This window comes from Hibiscus syriacus, unplaced genomic scaffold, assembly GCF_006381635.1.
Source record: "Hibiscus syriacus cultivar Baekdansim isolate YM2019G1 unplaced genomic scaffold, ASM638163v2 tig00110065_pilon, whole genome shotgun sequence".
Lineage (NCBI taxonomy): Eukaryota > Viridiplantae > Streptophyta > Magnoliopsida > Malvales > Malvaceae > Hibiscus > Hibiscus syriacus.
In genome coordinates, this window is record NW_024062585.1 from 999,053 (window position 1) to 1,018,429 (window position 19,377).

A 19,377-nucleotide genomic window follows, 5' to 3' on the forward strand; every position below is an offset into this window, starting at 1 on the left:
TAAAACCTCATTCACAATATCAATTTCATATATTCCAAGATACATAATAATTTCTGTAAAATATACATTAACATATAAATATTACATACAATAAATGTACTCACCTGGCTCGCCTTGCTTAGATATCCAAAATAAGAAGATAATTATTCTGGAACTTGGCCCTTACCTTTCGACTTACTTGACTCAAGAGCTGGTTTGCGATCTATTCTATATTCATTAAAGACATGCATAATATCAATTGTTAGTATGTTTCCTAACAATTATAACTTAACATTAATCAAAATATTTATTATTAACCTCCTACAACATTATCAGCCCCAACTTAACATTTCTGGCCCTCTTGTATCAATACTCATGCTTATGGTATCGATACTACCCTATTAGGGTCTCGATACCCCCTTCATGTATCGATAACAAAATTAGCTTCGATGTTTACTGGTATCGATACCCTTACCATATGTATGGATACCACTATACTATGGTATCGATACCCCTATATGGTATCGATACCAATATTAGGTTCGATGTTACCCGGTATCGATACCCTTACCATTAGCCTAATTTTTGTCTATGGTATCGGTACCCCTTCATTAGGTACCGATACCCCTGCCCATATTTTCCAGTTTTTAACCCGAAATGGACCTAACTTTGGCCAATTTTCCTTTCATTTTCCCTTAACAATACTATATAATATTTCTCAACTTAACCCTACTTCATTTCCTTCATTTAGACTCTTAAAACATCTAATATGCCTCAAAAGCATTTGATTCTAAGAATCACACCACAATTTCTAATTTGTTATTTCACTCAACCAATGCTTCTAATCTTTCATTTACCTTAATGATAAGTTAATTTTACCAACAAACCTCAACAAACCTTAATATATTAACTTCTCATGATAAAACCCATTTTCTAAAATCTCCTTTATTTCCTTTATCTCCTTGTTTTAATCCTATCTAAAACTTCATTAATCATCCATCATATACAAGGATTTGATAACTAACAAAGATTGAAGGAATAAATTCTGAATTTGGAAACTTACCTTTAGCTAGGGTTGAAAGCTTTTTCACGTGAAAGAGGGAGAAGAAGAAAGTGTTTAACTTTCCCTTTCTCATCTTCTCTTTATTTCTCTAGTATATATATATATATATCTACCCTAATAAATGAATTTAAAATTCATTTATCTCCAAATACCCATAAATGCCCTTTTAAATATTTTCTCACTACAATTTAGTCTAGCCTACTATTCCCACTCATTCTCATCTTTATCAATTAATCAATTTAGTCCTCCATATTTTTAATTCCTTTCAATTTAATTACTTTCCTATTATTTGGGGTATTACATGCTTCGAGTAATCATAGCATAAGTATTGCTCATTCTTGTATCCTGAGCACTTTCTTGATTCTGATTTTGCTCACCAGGTACATATTATTTAAGAACATGAAAAACACCACTAGAAGGTTCAGGACCAGAAGAAATAGAAGCACTACCAGATACATTATCTATTTATTCTACAGACTGCACATCTAATTCATTGCTTATAGTTGCAGGTTGCTCATCATTAATTGCTTCTAGACTATGATCATTATTAGAACTTGATCTTTGAACAGGTCTGCCATGCTCTTGTTGACTGGAAATAAGTGGTATGGCTCTCGATCGAAACACCCCATTAGCATCTCTACTGCAGGATAATGCTTTGTGAGCAAAGGGAAATATATTCTCATTAAACACCACACTTCATGATACATAAATCCTTCCATTCTCATCCATGCACTGATATCCATGATACATTGGAGAATAGCCCAGGAAAATGCATGCCTTGGAGGGAAAGTCCATCTTATGCGTATTAAACACCCTGAGATGAGGAAAACACTGATAACCAAATATTTTGAAAAAGCTATAAGCATGAGGCTTGTCATAAAACTTTTGATAAGGAGAAATATTACCAAGTATTTTGGAGGGCATCCTGTTAATAAGATAGACTGTACTGAGAACTGCATGAGACCAGTACATTAAGGGCATTGATGCTTATGCCAGTAGTGCTAGAGTAGTTTCTACTATATAACTGTGCTTTCTTTCCACTACCCTATTTTGTTGTGAGGTATGAGGGCATGACTTCCTGAGCTTAACACCAAGTCGATGTGAGATAGCCTCCATGAATCGAAACTCTCCTCCAATATCTGTTTGTAATGCTAGAATGGTTGAATTAAATTGATTTGAAACTAGAGCAGCAAACATTTCAAAGGAAACAAAAACTTCACTTTTATTCCTTAACAGATATACCCAAGTATTTCTTGAATACAAATCCACAAAACTCACAAAATATCTAAAACTACTAGAAACAATAGGGGAATGACCCCATACATAAACTTCTACTAGCTCAAATGGTTGTTTATACACTGTTTGTGACATAGAAAATGGCAAAACTCGGCTTTTTCCCACATGACAAGCTGCACATACTTCAGTTTTATATATATTTGGTCATTTATTGAGTGTTGTCATCACCACCTCAGTAGGAGGATTTCCTAGCTTTTTATGCCACAACCAATACTCACAGGTATCTTTAATGACAGTCCTATGAATTGTTGTTGTTTCTTGCAAAACTTGGCAGTCAAAGCTATATAATCCTTCATCAAAACTTCCTTCCATCAGCACGACTCTTGTGCTTTCATACTTAACATAGCAAACATTTGCATGAAACTCGAAATAAACCGAATTATCTTTAGTAAACTTTGAAACTGACTGTAACATCCTCAATACTAGGTTAGTGACCAATTTGTAAAACTTCAGAAATTATTAGCTAAATTAGATAAATCGAATAGTTCAATGACTTATATTGAAAATTTTTTATAGGACAAAATATCAAAGAATTATGAATGAAAGGGAAAAATGGTCATTTGATCATTTAATGAATTATAAATGTGTGATAGGGAGGAGATATATACACGTGGGAAATGAAGGACTAAAGGAAAGTTTTCTAGAGAATTCTCTTCTTCTTATTCTTCTTCAGCCATGAACCTTAAGAGCAAAGGCGAGTTTTCTTATTAATTGATTATTTGTTGAATTCAAGAGTGGGTTATGATCCTTAGATGATACTTAAGCTTAAGGAAAGCTTAAGTTAACTTCAAATCAAAAGATGAAGGGGTTAGGAGAGATTAAAGATAAGGAGTTTTTAAATGAAATCTTAGTAAAGAGTCGATGAGTGGAAGTTGAAACTAAATTTGACTTGTCATTAGTTGAATTAAGAGATATGAAGTAATAGAATTGGAATTCGAACGTGTTGAAAATTTGGTATGATTCTTGATTTCCATATAGAAGATAAAATTTTGAAGATAAAGATGTGTTAGATGAGTACAAATGAGTTTAAGTATATGTATTTGAGTTAAGAGTATGAAAGGGATTAAGACATGAAGTATTTAAGCTGAAATGAGTAAATTTTCGGGTTTAAATGTGAAACTTTGGGCTTGAGTATCGGTACTACTTCATCTAGTACCGATACTTCAAGAGAAAAAGAGTGAATTATGGTATGAGGGTATAGATACTGGTTGAACAATATCGATACCATAAGCCTGATTCAACTAAGATATTCATGGTATCGATACCCGTAATGGTAGTATCGACACCGAAGGTACCGATACCATAAGAAATGCATCGATACCACTATTGAAACAAGGATTCCATAATGCAAATTGGGTATCGATACCCAGGCTTGGTATCGATACCACAGATAGGGAAGTATCAATACCCTATGAGGGTACCGATACTACTTAAAAGAAAAAAATAGAATTTAAAATTTTCTTTTAGCATAAGAAATTAAGGATCGAATTATAATACTTGGAATGTATGATTGTATAGATACCGAGCACAAGCAAGTTTCAGAACGTCAGGAAAGTTAGAATCGATCAAGATGAGAAATAAAGTCATAGAAGTAATTGATATCAAGTAAGGCCAAGGTGAGTGCATACTATAGGTGTAGTCCAATGGAAATAAGACTTGTGATAAGTCTATTTCCTATATTAGTTTTCATGGTACAGTAGTTATGAACAAGCATATGTTATAATCAATATATATATATATGTATGTATGTATGAGTTATATATATGTTTATATGATTTGATATATGCTATATGATTCATGTGAATATACTTGAATAACATATGTTATATGATATGAGATTGATGGTTACACATATATGTGATATGTGATAAAAGAGAAGAAATATGTGATCATAAGAGAAATGATATGAATACATGAATATATAAAGCATAATGATAGTGCCCATGTTATGTGATATGAGAGCTATAGGTATAGTTGGTATGCCAAGAGTCGAGGGTTATCGATGTCCTTCGGGATATAGATTTCACATGCCACTCAGTGGATTCTTATACAAGCTGTGGTGACAGCATATGTGTGCACAACCTCAAAGTACTCACATACCTTAAGTTCTCAGTAATGTACATGGGCTTATAAAAGATATAAAGAGTAAGTACATGATTGTATATTAATATGTTGTTATTGTTTACACTGATTCGTATATGGCACTCTTGATTTATAATATGATAAGCATAATTGTATTGGATAGTTAGATTGCATGTTCATATTTATAGGAAATTCATTATTATATGTTTATGCCTCACTAAGTCTATGACTTAGCGTGTAAGTATTTTACACGTAGATATTGAGAAGCAAGATGAACAAACTTAGGATTAACAGAACAACATACATCCACTCGAAGATCAGATCAAAAGTAAATTCACAATATGTATTTTGTTGTATTAAAAGTGTTGGCATGTAGGAAAGTGTAATTTACATATGCTCTGATAAGTTTTATAATATTTTGGGTCGTGCTTATGTAAAATATTAATTTTATGTTAATGAAAGTTTAAATTTTCTATAATTTTTATAAAGATACATGTTTTAAATAGTTAATGTGACACCTCATATTCGTATCCGGGTTGGGGTTGTTACATTTAATGGTATCAGAGCTATGATTTTGTCGATTCTAGGCATAAACCGAAGTCTAGAGTGCCTGTAAATGTGTACATGCCAATATAATAGTAAGAACTTCTGATGTGACAAGAGTAATAAGTATGTTGTTATGCTAATAGAGATATTTGGTTATATCTTATTAGATGTCCAGACAAGATAGCTCCCGAAGTGAAGCGGGAGATGATAGATTAGATGAGAGTAGTAATTCACCTGCCCTGGCCAGGCAAGATGAAGAGCGGACACCTTCTGGAGTGCCTGTATAAGATCAAGACATCTTCTTTGGGATGTTGGATGCTATTTTGAAGCGTTTCCAACCTCTTGCCTCTTCAACTCAGAGAATGAATGTAGCAAAGGAGTTGAAGGTATTAGGAGCTCTTGAGTTCAAAGGTGAAGCCGAGGAAGGTCCTGTTGCTGCGGATCTTTGGGTCAATGATGTAAAGATCATGTTAGAGGGACTCCAATGTTCTGATGTGGAGAAGTTAGACGGTGCTCCGTGGGCAAGCGAGAATATGGTGGACAAATGTCACTTTGAGGATGACCAGTGATCAGATGACATGGTCTCTGTTTCTTGAAAAGTTTAAACACAAGTAAATAGGAGATCAGTTCATTAAGCAAATGAAGCAAGAGTTCTTGAACCTGAAGTAAATAAACCGCATTTTGTATGAGTATGAGTGTGAGTTTAACAAGTTGAGTCATTTTACGGCTGAGTTGATTCCAACAGAGAAAGACGTATGTGAACGGTCTGTTGAGGGCTTATGCCCAAGACTAAATGAGATGTTGATTGTGTTGAATCTGTCCTCGTTTCAAGAGGTAGTAAAATATGATAAAGCTCTAGAGAGAGCTCAGAATAAACGGTATGGGGAGCAAAGAGCCCAATCGTCTAAAATAATTGGGGCCTCATCAAGTTCTGTACCACCCAATAGAGGTAGAGATTTTGGTTTTCGGTATCAGGCGAGGTCAGAATCGGTGGCATCCTCCGCTAGAGGATTAAATCAGATGAGAGCTAGACAGACTCCATCAGTAGGGTTTGGTGATGGGAGATCATAGTAGAGACAGTGTCAGATTTGTGGAAGATATCACAGTGGAATATGTAGAGTAAAATCCAGAGCTTGTTTCTGATATGGGGAAACAAGATATTTCATGAAAGATTGTTAATTAGGGACATGAGCACCTGTATAGTCAGAACGATCTGCTTCGATTTCTCAGAGAGAAAGAGGTAGAGGAAGAGACAGAAGTCAACCAGAGTCCTCTACTCAACAAGAAGTACGCTACACTGCTAGAGTGTATAATCTCAAGACCAATGAAGATTGTGATGATCCAGAAATAATTGCATGTACTTTTCTACTGTATGATAAATGTGTTATTGTATTGATTGATACGAGGTCTACATATTCTTATATTAGTAGTGAATTGGTGAGAGAATTGAGAATTCAATTAGAAGATACTAGTAATGAGGTGATAATGACTAATTTTTTAGGGCTCAGTGCTCGGGTAAATAAAGTGTGTCGAGGGTATCCATACGGATTTAGAGAATTGAATTCCCTGATAATATGATGGAATTACCCTTTGACGAATTCAAAGTGATACTAGGAATGGACTGGTTATATCGCTATCATGCGAATATCGATTGTAGACTGAAGAGGGTAACGCTAATCAGTTCAGATGGATTGGAAGTGATAGTGTTCAGTGAAATATGGAATCCATTGGCAAACATTATCTCGGTGATGTCAGCAAAGAAACTATTACTATAGGGATGTCAAGGTTTCATGGTTAATGTATTGGATACTATAACCAAGGAGAAAGGGTTAGAAGAAATCCCTATAGTCAGAGAGTTTCTTGATGTTTTTCCAGCAGAATTGTCGGGGTTACCTCCGGACAGAGAAGTGGAATTTCATATCGAGATAATGCCTGGAACTGCGCCCATTGCAATGACACCATATAGGATGGCTCCAAAAGAGTTGTAAGAGTTAAAGATTCAGTTACAGGAATTGTTTGACAAATGATTCATTAGACCAAGTGTTTTGCCCTAGGGAGCTACAATATTGTTCGTTAAAAGGAATGATGAGTCAATGCGTCTCTACATCGACTATAGGTAGCTCAATAAAGTAACTATCAAGAATAAATATCATCTTTCTAGAATTGATGATTTGTTTGATCAGTTGAAAGGAGCTTCAGTTTTCTCTAAGATTGATTTGCGAGCTGGATATCATCAGTTAAAGGTTTAGGAGAAAGATATTCCAAAGACCGCATTTAGAATAAGGTATGATCATTATGAGTTTATTGTGATGTCTTTTAGAGTTACAAATACACCAGCTACCTTTATGGACCTAATGAATAGAATATTTCCACCTTATTTGGACCAATTTGTAGTTTTGTTCATCGATGACATATTGGTGTATTTAAAAATGAATGAAGATCATAGTGCACACTTGAGAATAGTTTTACATACTCTATGAGACAATAAGTTGTACGCCAAATTATCAAAATGTGAGTTCTGGTTGAGTGAGGTAATATTTCTTGAACATGTAATTTCTGTTGAATGAATTCGTGTTGATCCTCAGAAGATAAAAATCCATTCTTAAATAGGAGGTTTCAAAGAATGTATCTGAAATTCGAAGTTTTCTGGGACTTGCAGGTTATTATCGAAGGTTCGTTAAGAAATTTTCGATGATAGCTTTACATTTAACTAAGTTAATGAGGAAAGGTGTGGCATTTAATTGGACTTCTAAATGTAAAGAAAGTTATGATATGTTGAAAAAGATATTGACAGAAGCTTCAGTATTAGTTTACCCGAGTTTGGAAAGAACTACGTGTTTTATAGTGACGTGTCCCATAACAGTTTGGGATGTATGTTGATGCAAGAGGGCAAAGTGGTGGCTTATGTGTCGAGACAATTGAAACTGCATGAGAAGAACTATCCAACACATGATCTAGAATTGGCTACAATAGTGTTTGATCTTAAGATTTGGTGTCACTACTTATATGGTGAATGTTGCTATTTATACACTGATCACAAAAGCTTGAAGTATTTAATGACCAAGAAAGAGTTGAATTTAAGACAAATGAGATGGGTGGAATTTCTAAAAGATTATGATGTGGTAATCGATTTTCATCATGGTAAAGTAAACGTGGTGGTGGATGCTTTAAGTCGAAAGACGTTTGCAGCCTTACGATCTTTAGATGCCAAGTTATCATTGGATGGTGATGGCACAATATGTGCGGAATTGACTCTTAAGCTATCGCGGCTAGATAGAATCAAGGAATTGCAAGTCAAAGATGAAAACTATTTGAAGAGGTTACAACAAGTAAAGAATGGAGAACTCAATAATTATAAGATTAAAGCCGATGGGAATCTGTACTATCGAATAAGATTAGTGATTCCTGATGATGATGAGTTAAAGAATGATTTGTTAACAGAAGCTCACTGTGGTCCATTGATGTTGTACCTGGGTGGAAACAAGATGTGTATGGACCTCAAGAGTCGTTACTGGTGACTAGGAATGAAAACAAATATTACAGAGTTTGTGTCTAAGTGCTTAACTTGTCAGCAAGTTAAAGCTGAGCATCAAGTTCCATCAGGACTATTGCAACCAATGTCTATTCCTCAATGGAAGTGGGAAAACATGACTATGGATTTTGTGTCGGGGTTGCCTTTGACTCCTAACAAAATAGATTCAATTTGGGTGATAGTGGATAGATTAACAAAATCAGCTCATTTCATTCCAATAAGAACTGATTTCTCCATGGAAAAGTATGCTTAATTATACATCAGGGAAATTATCAGATTGCATGGTGTACTGATTTCAATTGTTTTGGATCGAGATCCTAGATTCACATCAAGGTTTTGAAAGTCTTTGCAAGGAGCGTTGAGAACTCGATTAAATTTTAGTATAGCGTTTCATCCTCAAACCGATGGACAATCCGAGCGGACTATCTAAATTCTGGAAGATATGTTGAGAGCCTGTGTAATTGAGTTCAAAGGATCGTGGGAAAAATACTTGCCACCTGCTGGATTTGCCTACAACAATAAATACCAGTCAAGTATCAAAATGGCTCCATATAAAGCTCTATATGGGAGAAAGTGTCGTACACCCTTGAACTGGTATGTGTTAAAAGACCGAAAAGTTCTTGGTCCTGAGTTAATCTAAGAAGTGGAAGAGAAAGTTTAAGTGATTCAAAATAATCTGAAATCGACTGCTGATAGACAGAAATCATATGCGGATCTGAAGAGAAAAGAAATTGAGTTTCAAGTCGGAGATAAAGTCTTTTTAAAAGTGTCTCCATGGAAGAAGGTGTTGAGATTTGGACGAAAATGAAAGCTTAGTCCTCAGTTTATTAGGCCCTATGAGATCGTTCAGAGAGTAAGACCAGTGGCATATCAATTGGCTTTGCCACCGGAAATTGAGAAAATTCATAATATTTTCCACGTTTTAATGCTTCGAAGATATAGATTTGATTCCTCCCATATTGTAACACCAGAGGAGATAGAGGTTCAGCCTGACCTGACTTATGGGGAAGAATCGGTTCAAATATTAGTTCACGAGATGAAACAGATAAGTAACAAGACTATTCCATTGGTCAAAGTATTGTGGAGGAATCACAAGATAGAGGAAGCAACGTTGGAGCATGAAGAGGACATGAAAAATTAGTACCCCCATATCTTTGTGCAATAAAAATTCGAGGATGAATTTTTTTTAAGGGGGAGATTTGTAACATCCTCAATACCAGATTAGTGACCAAATTGTAAAACTTCAGAAATTATTGGCCAAAGTAGATAAATTGAATAGTTCGAGGAATTTTATTGAAAATTTTGTATAGGACTAAATATCAAATAATTATAATTGGAAGGGAAAAATGGTCATTTGATCATTTAATGAATTAGAAATGTGTGATAGGGAGGAGATATATACACGTGGGAAATGAAGGAATAAAGGAAAGCTTTCTAGAGAACTCTCTTCTTCTTATTCTTCTTCAGCCATGAACCTTAAGAGCAAAGGTGAGTTTTCTTGTTTATTGATTATTTGTTGAATTTAAGAGTGGGTTATTATCCATAGATGATACTTAAGCTTAAGTCAACTTTAAATCAAAAGATGAAGGGGTTAGGAGAGATTAAAGATAAGGAGTTTTTAAATGAAATCTTAGTAAAGAGTTGATAAGTGAAAGTTGAAACTAAATTTGACTTGTCATTAGTTGAATTAAGAGATATGAAGAAATAGAATTAGAATTTGAACTTCTTGAAAATTTGGTATGATTCTTGATTTCCATATAAAAGATAGAATTTTGAAGATAAAGATGTGTTAGATGAGTACAAATGAGCTTAAGTATATGTATTTGAGTTAAGAGTATGAAAAGGATTAAGACATGAAGTATTTGGCTAAAATGAGTAAATTTTCGGGTTTAAATGTGAAAATCTGGGCTTGAGTATCGGTACTACTTCATCCAGTACCGATACTTCAAGAGAAAAAGAGTGAATTATGGTATGGGTATTGATACTGGTTGAACAATATCGATACCATAAGCCTGATTCAACCTAGCTATTCATGGGGTTTCGATACTTGGGATGGTAGTATCGATACCATAAGGAAGGCATCGACACCACTATTGAAACAAAGATTCTAGAATGCAAATTGGGTTTCGATACCCAGGCTTGGTATCGATACCACAGATAGGGAAATATCGATACTCTATAGGGGGTACAAATACTACTTAAAAGGAAAAATAGAATTTAAATTCTTCTTTTAGCATAAGAAATTAAGGATCAAATTGTAATACTTGGAATGTATGATTGTGTAGATATCGAGCACAAGCAAGTTTCAGAATGACCAAAAAGTTAGAATCGATCAAGAAGATACTACTAGAAAAACCCCCTTTAATGACGCGCATTGCGCGTTATCTGCGTCATCTATGGGTGCAGATGACACACAAATGCACGTCATTGAAGCCACTGTAATAAATCTCAAATAACACACAATTGTGTGTCATAAATCTATGACGCGCATTGCGCGTCATTGAAGCCCCCGTCATAAATGAAGATGTCACACATTTGTGTGTCATAAATTTATGACACGTATTTACGACTTACATTGCGTGTTATTAATGCACACATCATTAAAAAAGATAACACACATTCGTGTGTCGTGATTGTATGTCGTAAATTATATATATATATATATATATATATGTAGATTGACAAATAATCAAACTAAATCACATTTAATGACTCATAATACTAAATATATATATCATATTATATATAAGCAACCATTTACATACAATATATTAACATTAAGTTATCAAAAATATTGTAATCATATGTCGATACAAAATATCACGGCATAATAAAGTTTGGCACATAAGATACCCATTCTTTGCAAATATCATCAATGTCATCATCCGTGTATTCTTCCTTCCCATCGCCAACCTAAGTAAAAAATATGAAATAAGTATAGAATTTATACTTATTTAAAGTGAAGTATATAACTATCAAAGAGTACTAAAATGTCCAATTTTACATATGCATTCTTTGAAGCATATGTAAAAATAAATTTTACACATTTAATTAGTAAAACTTCCCATATAAATTATATACATTATCACGGAACGAATTCACAGTTTTCAGTATTGCTAACAATACTTGCATTAATTTGTTTAGAATAACATCCTACTTCAAGTCCATATGATAGTTGCATTAATTCTTGCAATTTTAATGCCTTTACCCCTTTTTCTCTAATCTTATTAGCATGATAAATGGTTCTAGTCATGTTTGAAATTTGATCAAATGTTATATGGCTGATTTCAATCCAAATAGCAAATAAGGTTAGAGAAAAAGGTGGAGGGGCATTAAAATTGCAAGAATTAAGTATTTGATCAATGGAGCTTCAGTAATAATGTGTATTTGATCAATGGAGCTTTAATTCAATGCCAAATAAATGGATAAAAGAATAATCCAATAGCAAAATTTGGTACAATTTGGATTGAAATCAGCCAGATAACATTTGATCAAATTTCAAACATGACTATAACCATTTATCATTCTAATAAGGTTAGAGCAAAAGGGGGAGGGGCATTAAAATTGCAATCATATCGGAGGACCTTCCGAATCACTTAAAAGTGTGTCCCATATATGAAGGTTATCCGTAAAATTGAATTCTTGCGTCAATAGCAGAGTAATCCACCTAAATGCATAAAATTGGGGGTTGACCTATGATATTTATTCACAGAAGTTAACATTAGACTGAAATAATTGCCACACCAAGAAATGACAAGGGAGGAAGGGGACTGGAATTATAGAGGATCCGAGGCTTACGAGGGTAAATGAGACACTTGCACTTACAAGGTATTCATATTCGACTTATAAGAAAAAACATAATATGGCTCAGTCATAGTCTAATCAAAAGCTCGAGCCACTGAGCCAGTTGAATTCAAGTATCCTAATGCTAGACTCAAATAGCTTGCAAGCCTAACCAAGCTTTTCTAATTCAATATTATACTATTCTAATGAATATTGAAAAATCTAAATTCTAACTCGAACATAAGTATAAATAACCGAGCTTGAAGTCAAAGCATCGGATTAAACTTATCTTTTGCTAGATAAACAAGATTAATTGAGCAAATTTAAGCAAATCAATTTTTATTTTGAATCAAACTTTAAACATGAAACTTTATTAAGCTCAAGCCAAATTTCGAGGTTTGGAGTTTCAAGTAGAGCTCTCGAGCTTTTACGGTTCAAATTGGTTTAATTGTCCCCCTAGGTGGGGTTGTTGTAATAGGTAAGCATGACCAAGATAGAGAAGATGACAAGAAATGTATGAAAAGATAAAATCTAAACAATACAACAAGATGTTTGGATTTTGCAATGATATCTTACTTTAATTGTGATCTCTAGATGACGCCAAAGCTCTTCATCATGTTCTTTCAAAATTGTGACAACCGGGTAATTATGGTACAAATTCCAAAATTGTTGTTGTCAAGTTACTTGCAGAAATGATCACGGAATCCACTCAGCAACTCAATAAAATAAAAGAATGAGTCAGCTTCAGCAGCGGCCTGCAAGTGTTCAATACGAAAATGTATGTATCAGTTTTGGAGCATATAAAAATTTATGGCTTGTATGCATCAGTTTGTTACTCAAGACTCAAATATGATGTCATGTCACACGCGAATATGTATCTGCAATGGGTGTGTTAAATTTTAAAAAAAATCAAGTAGTATTTGGATACACCTTGTAGGGTGATATCTCCTAAGTTCAAACCCATGTCTCTATATGCGTTAAGTATAGGTGTTTCAAAAAGAATAAAGAGTTTAAGCAAGTGTCAACTAAGTAAATGAAAATTTTATTCATCATGTTGCTTGAGACAAGAGAAAGTGGGAGTTGGTGGCAATAGTATTGCAGATAGAAATGGGCAAAGACAGGTTTGACAAGAACACCAAACGATAAACAAAATGTAAATCTCAAAGCTAAGAAAAGGGGAAGGTTCCAGAAGAAGAAAACACTTTTTTGGTTGCACCAACAAGTTTTACGTGAAGAAAAACATTAAAACAAATAATACAGACTAGATAGGAAAGACAATGAGATCTTTACCATTATTTCTTCATCTGGATCATTTCTGAATACATAAAATAGAGGTGCCAAGATTTCATTCATCCCTTAAACATATCTTGTACCTGGATTTAACTTGGCAAATACAATTAATATGTCCTTCAATATATCCTGAATGAGCAAGGTATAAGTCATAAATGGCTTTGTTTCTCATATCAAAACTTGAGTCCAAAGGGTTAAACAACAAAACCAAAAGAAAGAAAATGCATACCCGGTTAGACTTTGCAAGCCGCGAGTTTCCAGAAAAGAAGTTCATGTCTGGATGAGTGCGTTTCACATCTCGATCAATCTGTTCTATAATTTTCGAGTCCTTGAAATACCACCACCCCAAAAAAAGTCACTTAATATTTATCTAGAACTTAAAAGGAGGACATTTCAAAAAATTTTGGCTAATCAACAACATGACTAACATCACAAGAAAACTAAGTAAACAAATGGGGAAAAACCTCTTCCTAAATGCTTGCAAAATCAGGAAAACTTTAAGGACTATAGAATAAAATAAATGACAAATTCAATTTATAATTGAAAAATCAGAACTCTCCGTCACTACTTTCATGTATAAACTGGTACACAAATGCAGTTGTAAACTAGTAATGCTCAGTTCATGTTCTTAGTATTGACCAAAAACTAGTATGTGTAGCATGAATTGTTTTCCCCTCGTCCAACTTCTTGGATTTCTTACTATAATATTGCTATATAACACTGAAAATTATAAATACCAAATATCAGGATCTAATAATAACAGAGATAATATATGGGATAGATATTTTAATGCTAACAGCAGCACAATTGTGCAAGAAACTATTCAATCTTTTAATTATAATTCAATAGATTTTACATCAAAGTGTAATACCCCTTCAATGTTTTTTCATTTCTATCCATATAGTTGTTATCATTCTTTCTTTCTTCTATCCTTAACGTCAACTAAGCACTAGAAGTTAGGCTCCAATAAAAACAAATGAATTAAATTAATGGGAGGAAGCTCAACTTAGCATTCACAGTCTTTATTTAAAGCATTTAACATAAAATAAAACAACACAGATGCAGTACAATTCCAATAACTGATTTTCAAATAAGCCTAACAATATACCTGAAAGAATTGATTCCATATGTTTCTTTCTCCAAGGCTTAAAGGATGCTCTCCATGAGTTACATGTGTTCTTGAAAGCATACCACTGCTTTCAGATTCTGAATGATCATTGTCACGAACCGTAGACTTCTCCAACTTCCTTTCCATTTCTGTCTGACTAGCCACATAACATTCAAAAACCTAAAACTCTCACAGAAATAGAGAAAGAGATCGAACACACAAGATAACCTTAAAAATACTGTTAAAATTTTACCATGCCAGTAAACAAAGGAACTTATAATATCATACTTGCCCATAGTGTATGAAATCATTATAATGTATTTATTAATACACTATTTGGTTAAAGTATCTAGACAATCTTGATACTATAGTCAAACTATAGTTAAAACTGAAATTTAGCCCTTGTATAATATAATTGTGTAATTCAATCTTTATATGGTATAAACAAGCAAAATATATAACAATGTTCGTATAAAATCATCTAAATGTTGACATGAACTTCTAAAAGTTAACAAAGCATATGAGTCGAAAATTGACACAACAACTATTTTATAATAGAAGAAATCCAGTTGCTGCTTAAGTTAATCTACAAGTCTGTATTTTCATATTTCAGAAACCCATCTTAGCATATAGACAACTTTCCATCAATGTCAAAATCAATTTTACCCATACTAGAGAATTGTTTTTCGTCTTTTTCAATAAATAAGATTGTTAATTTAATCTTTATATGCTGTAAACAAGTTTTATTGATAACAGTGTTCATGAAAAATTGTTTAAATGTTGACATGAACTTCTAAAATCTGACCAAGTATATAAATTCAAATTTCACAATGCATGTGTTCGTTAATAGGCAAACTTATTTTGCAGCTTTAGTTCCATCTACAGGTACGTATTGTCAGATTTCAGAAATCTGTGTCAACATTTAGACATTTCTCCAGTAACCATTATTGATTTTACTTGCCTGTGATGAAATCAAATATGAGATTAAATTACATGGTTTTATAACCAAATTGCAGTTGTGGCCTATAGGGATTCATCTATTACACGATTTTAACACGCAAAAAGAAAAGGAAACACTTACAGGATTCATCAATAGCTCTTCTTTAAACTGTTTGTACTCGGACCTTTTCTTAGCTAATTCATACGACCACTGCACATGATCTGGTGGTAGATACCCTAATAATAACTGCCAGAGCAACCAAATAACCCTACCTCAGCATTAATCCAAAAAGAAAAGCAAAGCAACTTTCAATGCATGGAAATTGACGATTCATTCGATTCAGAGACTAAAAATATAGGAATCTCAACAAATTTCAAAATTTCTCAACGACCAAATAGAAAAGATAGAGACACCACCTTCCACACTGTAGACCTGATTCTCGCACCTTCAAGAATTCCCTACGACGCAATCTGCCTCAGTTCCCGCAAATTTACTACCTTCTTTGACAATTGACACGAATAATATGGGAATTAGAAAGAAAGAAAGAAGAAAAATAGTAAAAAATGGAGAAACAATTAAAAACCTCGGTTAAAAGCTGAGCCTGGAGAGAGATATCATCCGGAGAACCGCCAGAAGAACTAGCGTTTTGGTCATTATCATTTCTATTATCGTCACTATTTTTATCAAATCGATCTCTGGATTCAGATTTAGGGGAAGTAGTAGTGGACTGAGGACTCAAGGCCGTAGCGGGAGGAGGCACGAGAACCGGAGGCTAAACAATTGGCTCAGAGACGGCATTGAAGGAGATAGTGGAAGAAGGAGAGTGACGGTGGATACGGTCGTTGCCGCCGTTGAGAGTTGTGGACCACAACGAACTGTTGAGCCAATCGGGTATTCCATCCTTCCCCATTTCAAGGTTAGAACCGAGACTTGTTCTTCACAGAATTGGAGAAATAATTTTAATACTTATTTTGAAAAGTTTGAATTCGATCAAATCGATGAATGTTTGAGGGACTGATTTAGGAGTCGAAGGATTCGATTTATTATTTATTTGGGTAAACTAGAACGGGTTTATTTTTTTATTTATTTTAGGCTAAAATATATAGTTCCCGAATTAAAAGACGACTTTTAGAGATGACATACAATGAAAAGTGTACTCCGTGTGTTTGCTAAATTTTTTGGATTATAACTATTAAATATGACACACGTTATTGTAAGTCATAAATTGTTCAGATTTTAAGAAACGTGACATTTTTTTATGACACACATTTTTTGCAACTCATAAATTAGTGTGTGTGTTATTGTTCGTGTGTCATTAAAGGTATATTTTCTTGTAGTGAGAGAAATCAAGTCATAGAAGTAATTGATATCAAATGAGGCCAAGGTGAGTGCATACTATAGGTGTAGTCTAATGAAAATAAGACTTGTGATAAGTCTATTTCCTATATTAGTTTTCTTGGTACAGTAGTTATGTACAAGCATATGTTATAATCACTAAATATACATATATATATATGCATGAGTTATATATGTGTTTATATGATTTGATATATGTTATATGATTCATGTGAATATATTTGAATAACATATGTTATATGATATAAGATTGATGGTTACACATATATGTGATATGGGATAGAAGAGAAGAAATATGTGATCATAAGAGAAATGATATGAATACATGAATATATGAAACATAATGATAGTGCCTATGTTATGTGATATGAGAGCTATAGGTATAGTTGGCATGCCAAGAGTCAAATGTTACCGATGTCCTTCGGGACATATGGATAGGTCCTTCGGGACATAGATTTCTTATGCCACTCAGTGGATTCTTATACGAGCTGTGGTGACAGCATATGTGTGCACAACCTCAAAGTATTTGCATACCTTAAGTTCTCAGTAATGTACATGGGCTTATAAAAGATATAAAGAGTAAGTACATGATTGTATATTAACATCTTGTTATTGTTTACACTGATTTGTTTATAGCACTCTTGATTTATAATATGATAAGCATAATTGTATTGGATAGTTAGATTGCATGTTCATATTTATAGGAAATTCATTATTATATGTTTATGCCTCACTAAGTCTATGACTTAGTGTGTAAGTATTTTACACGTAGGTATTGAGAAGCAAGACAATCAAACTTAGGATCAGCAGAACAATATACATCCACTCGAAGATGAGATCAGAAGTAAATTCACAGTATGTATTTTGTTGTATTAAAAGTGTTGGCATGTAGGAAAATGTAATTTACATATGCTCTGATTAGTTTTGTAATATTTTGGGTCGTACTTATGTAAATTATTAATTTTATGTTAATGAAAGTTTAAATTTTCTATAGTTTTTATAAAGGTACATGTTTTAAATAGTTAATGTGACACCTCATATTCGTATCTGGGTCGGGTACGGGTGTTACACTGACAAAAGATTCTTATTTATTTTTGGAACATATAATGTCTGATCAAGTAAAAGATCTCTTGAAAAAGTTTGAAAAACATTTCGACCAATATGAGTAATTGAAATAGTGGAGCCATCTCATAATTGAACCTTACCACTGCCAGTGTAAGTTGTATGCTTAAGATAGTAGAAGAAGTATCGATCACGTGATGCACGGCTCCTGAATCAGGAAACCATTTTGCATAGCCCAAAGGACCATCATCCATTTAAGCATTGACCTTTATATTGCCACCTGGCTCCATGTCAGACGAGCCTTCATCTTCTGCACTTATACTTACAAAAGAAGTGTAATAACAGTCAACAACATGAGGAAAGCATTAACAAAAATTGGCCTGCACTTTAGAAGTTAAAGAATTTTGTTGAGCAGTTACACCCTTAAAATTCTGGTCAAACCTATGCCAGCACCTATCAACAAGGTGACCTATCTTGCCACAGAGTTGACACTGCTGCTTGGGTCTCCCATTGTATTTGTTACCAGTAGTATTGTCAGATTTAGAAACCCTATATTTCTTGTAGTGTTGACCATCAGATATCTTATTTGTACCATAACGTGTGAAATTTGCCCCTACTGGAAACCATGATGAATCATCAAGACTTGACTCAACATCAATAAGAACCGATACCACGTTCTCCAGGGTAAACAGTTCTCTGCTCACAGTGATAGCAACAAAAGTTGGCTCATATTCAACAGGTAGACTAGTCAGAATGGTAGCTATATGGTCAATATCCGAAATAGGACTACCACATATGGCTAAAAGATCACATATTTCTTTAATAGTCATGGTGTAATCTCTCATAGACTGAGAGCCTTTCTTTATTGACCTAATATGACAATACAAGGCCATAATTTTTGTAGTAGAAAGCTTAGAGTATAACCTGGTAATAGCATTTCAGATTGCTGTTGTGGATTCAACGCCAACCAACTGGGCTAGAATGTTGGTACTGACAATTGAAAGAAGCCAAGAATCCAAAGAGCCATCTTGCTTGACATAACGCAAATAAGTTGGGTTGATAGTCTGCTCACCAGCATTATTAAGAACCAACTTCACCGGAACCACCATGGATTCATCAAGAAATCCTTCAAGTCCAAGCCCTTGATCGTGAAAATCACTTGGTGTTTCCATAAAAGATAGTTTGAAACTGTTAAACACACGTTGACTCTTTTATTAGCAAAAGTATACGAGCTAGCATCTGTAAACTGCTCATCCTTAGCTATTTCTGACATCGACGAATTGAACCATGGTCAAACTAGAAGGATCAAGGAAACTGGAACCAAAGAAGCAAGAAAGAAG

At 33.9% G+C, this 19,377-nt stretch overlaps 1 pseudogene; it reads right to left on the reverse strand.

Annotated features, from left to right (window-relative positions):
- Positions 1-12,068: 12,068 nt before the first annotated feature.
- LOC120214557 lies at positions 12,069-16,529 on the reverse strand (annotated as a pseudogene).
- Between the last annotated feature and the right edge of the window lie 2,848 nt (positions 16,530-19,377).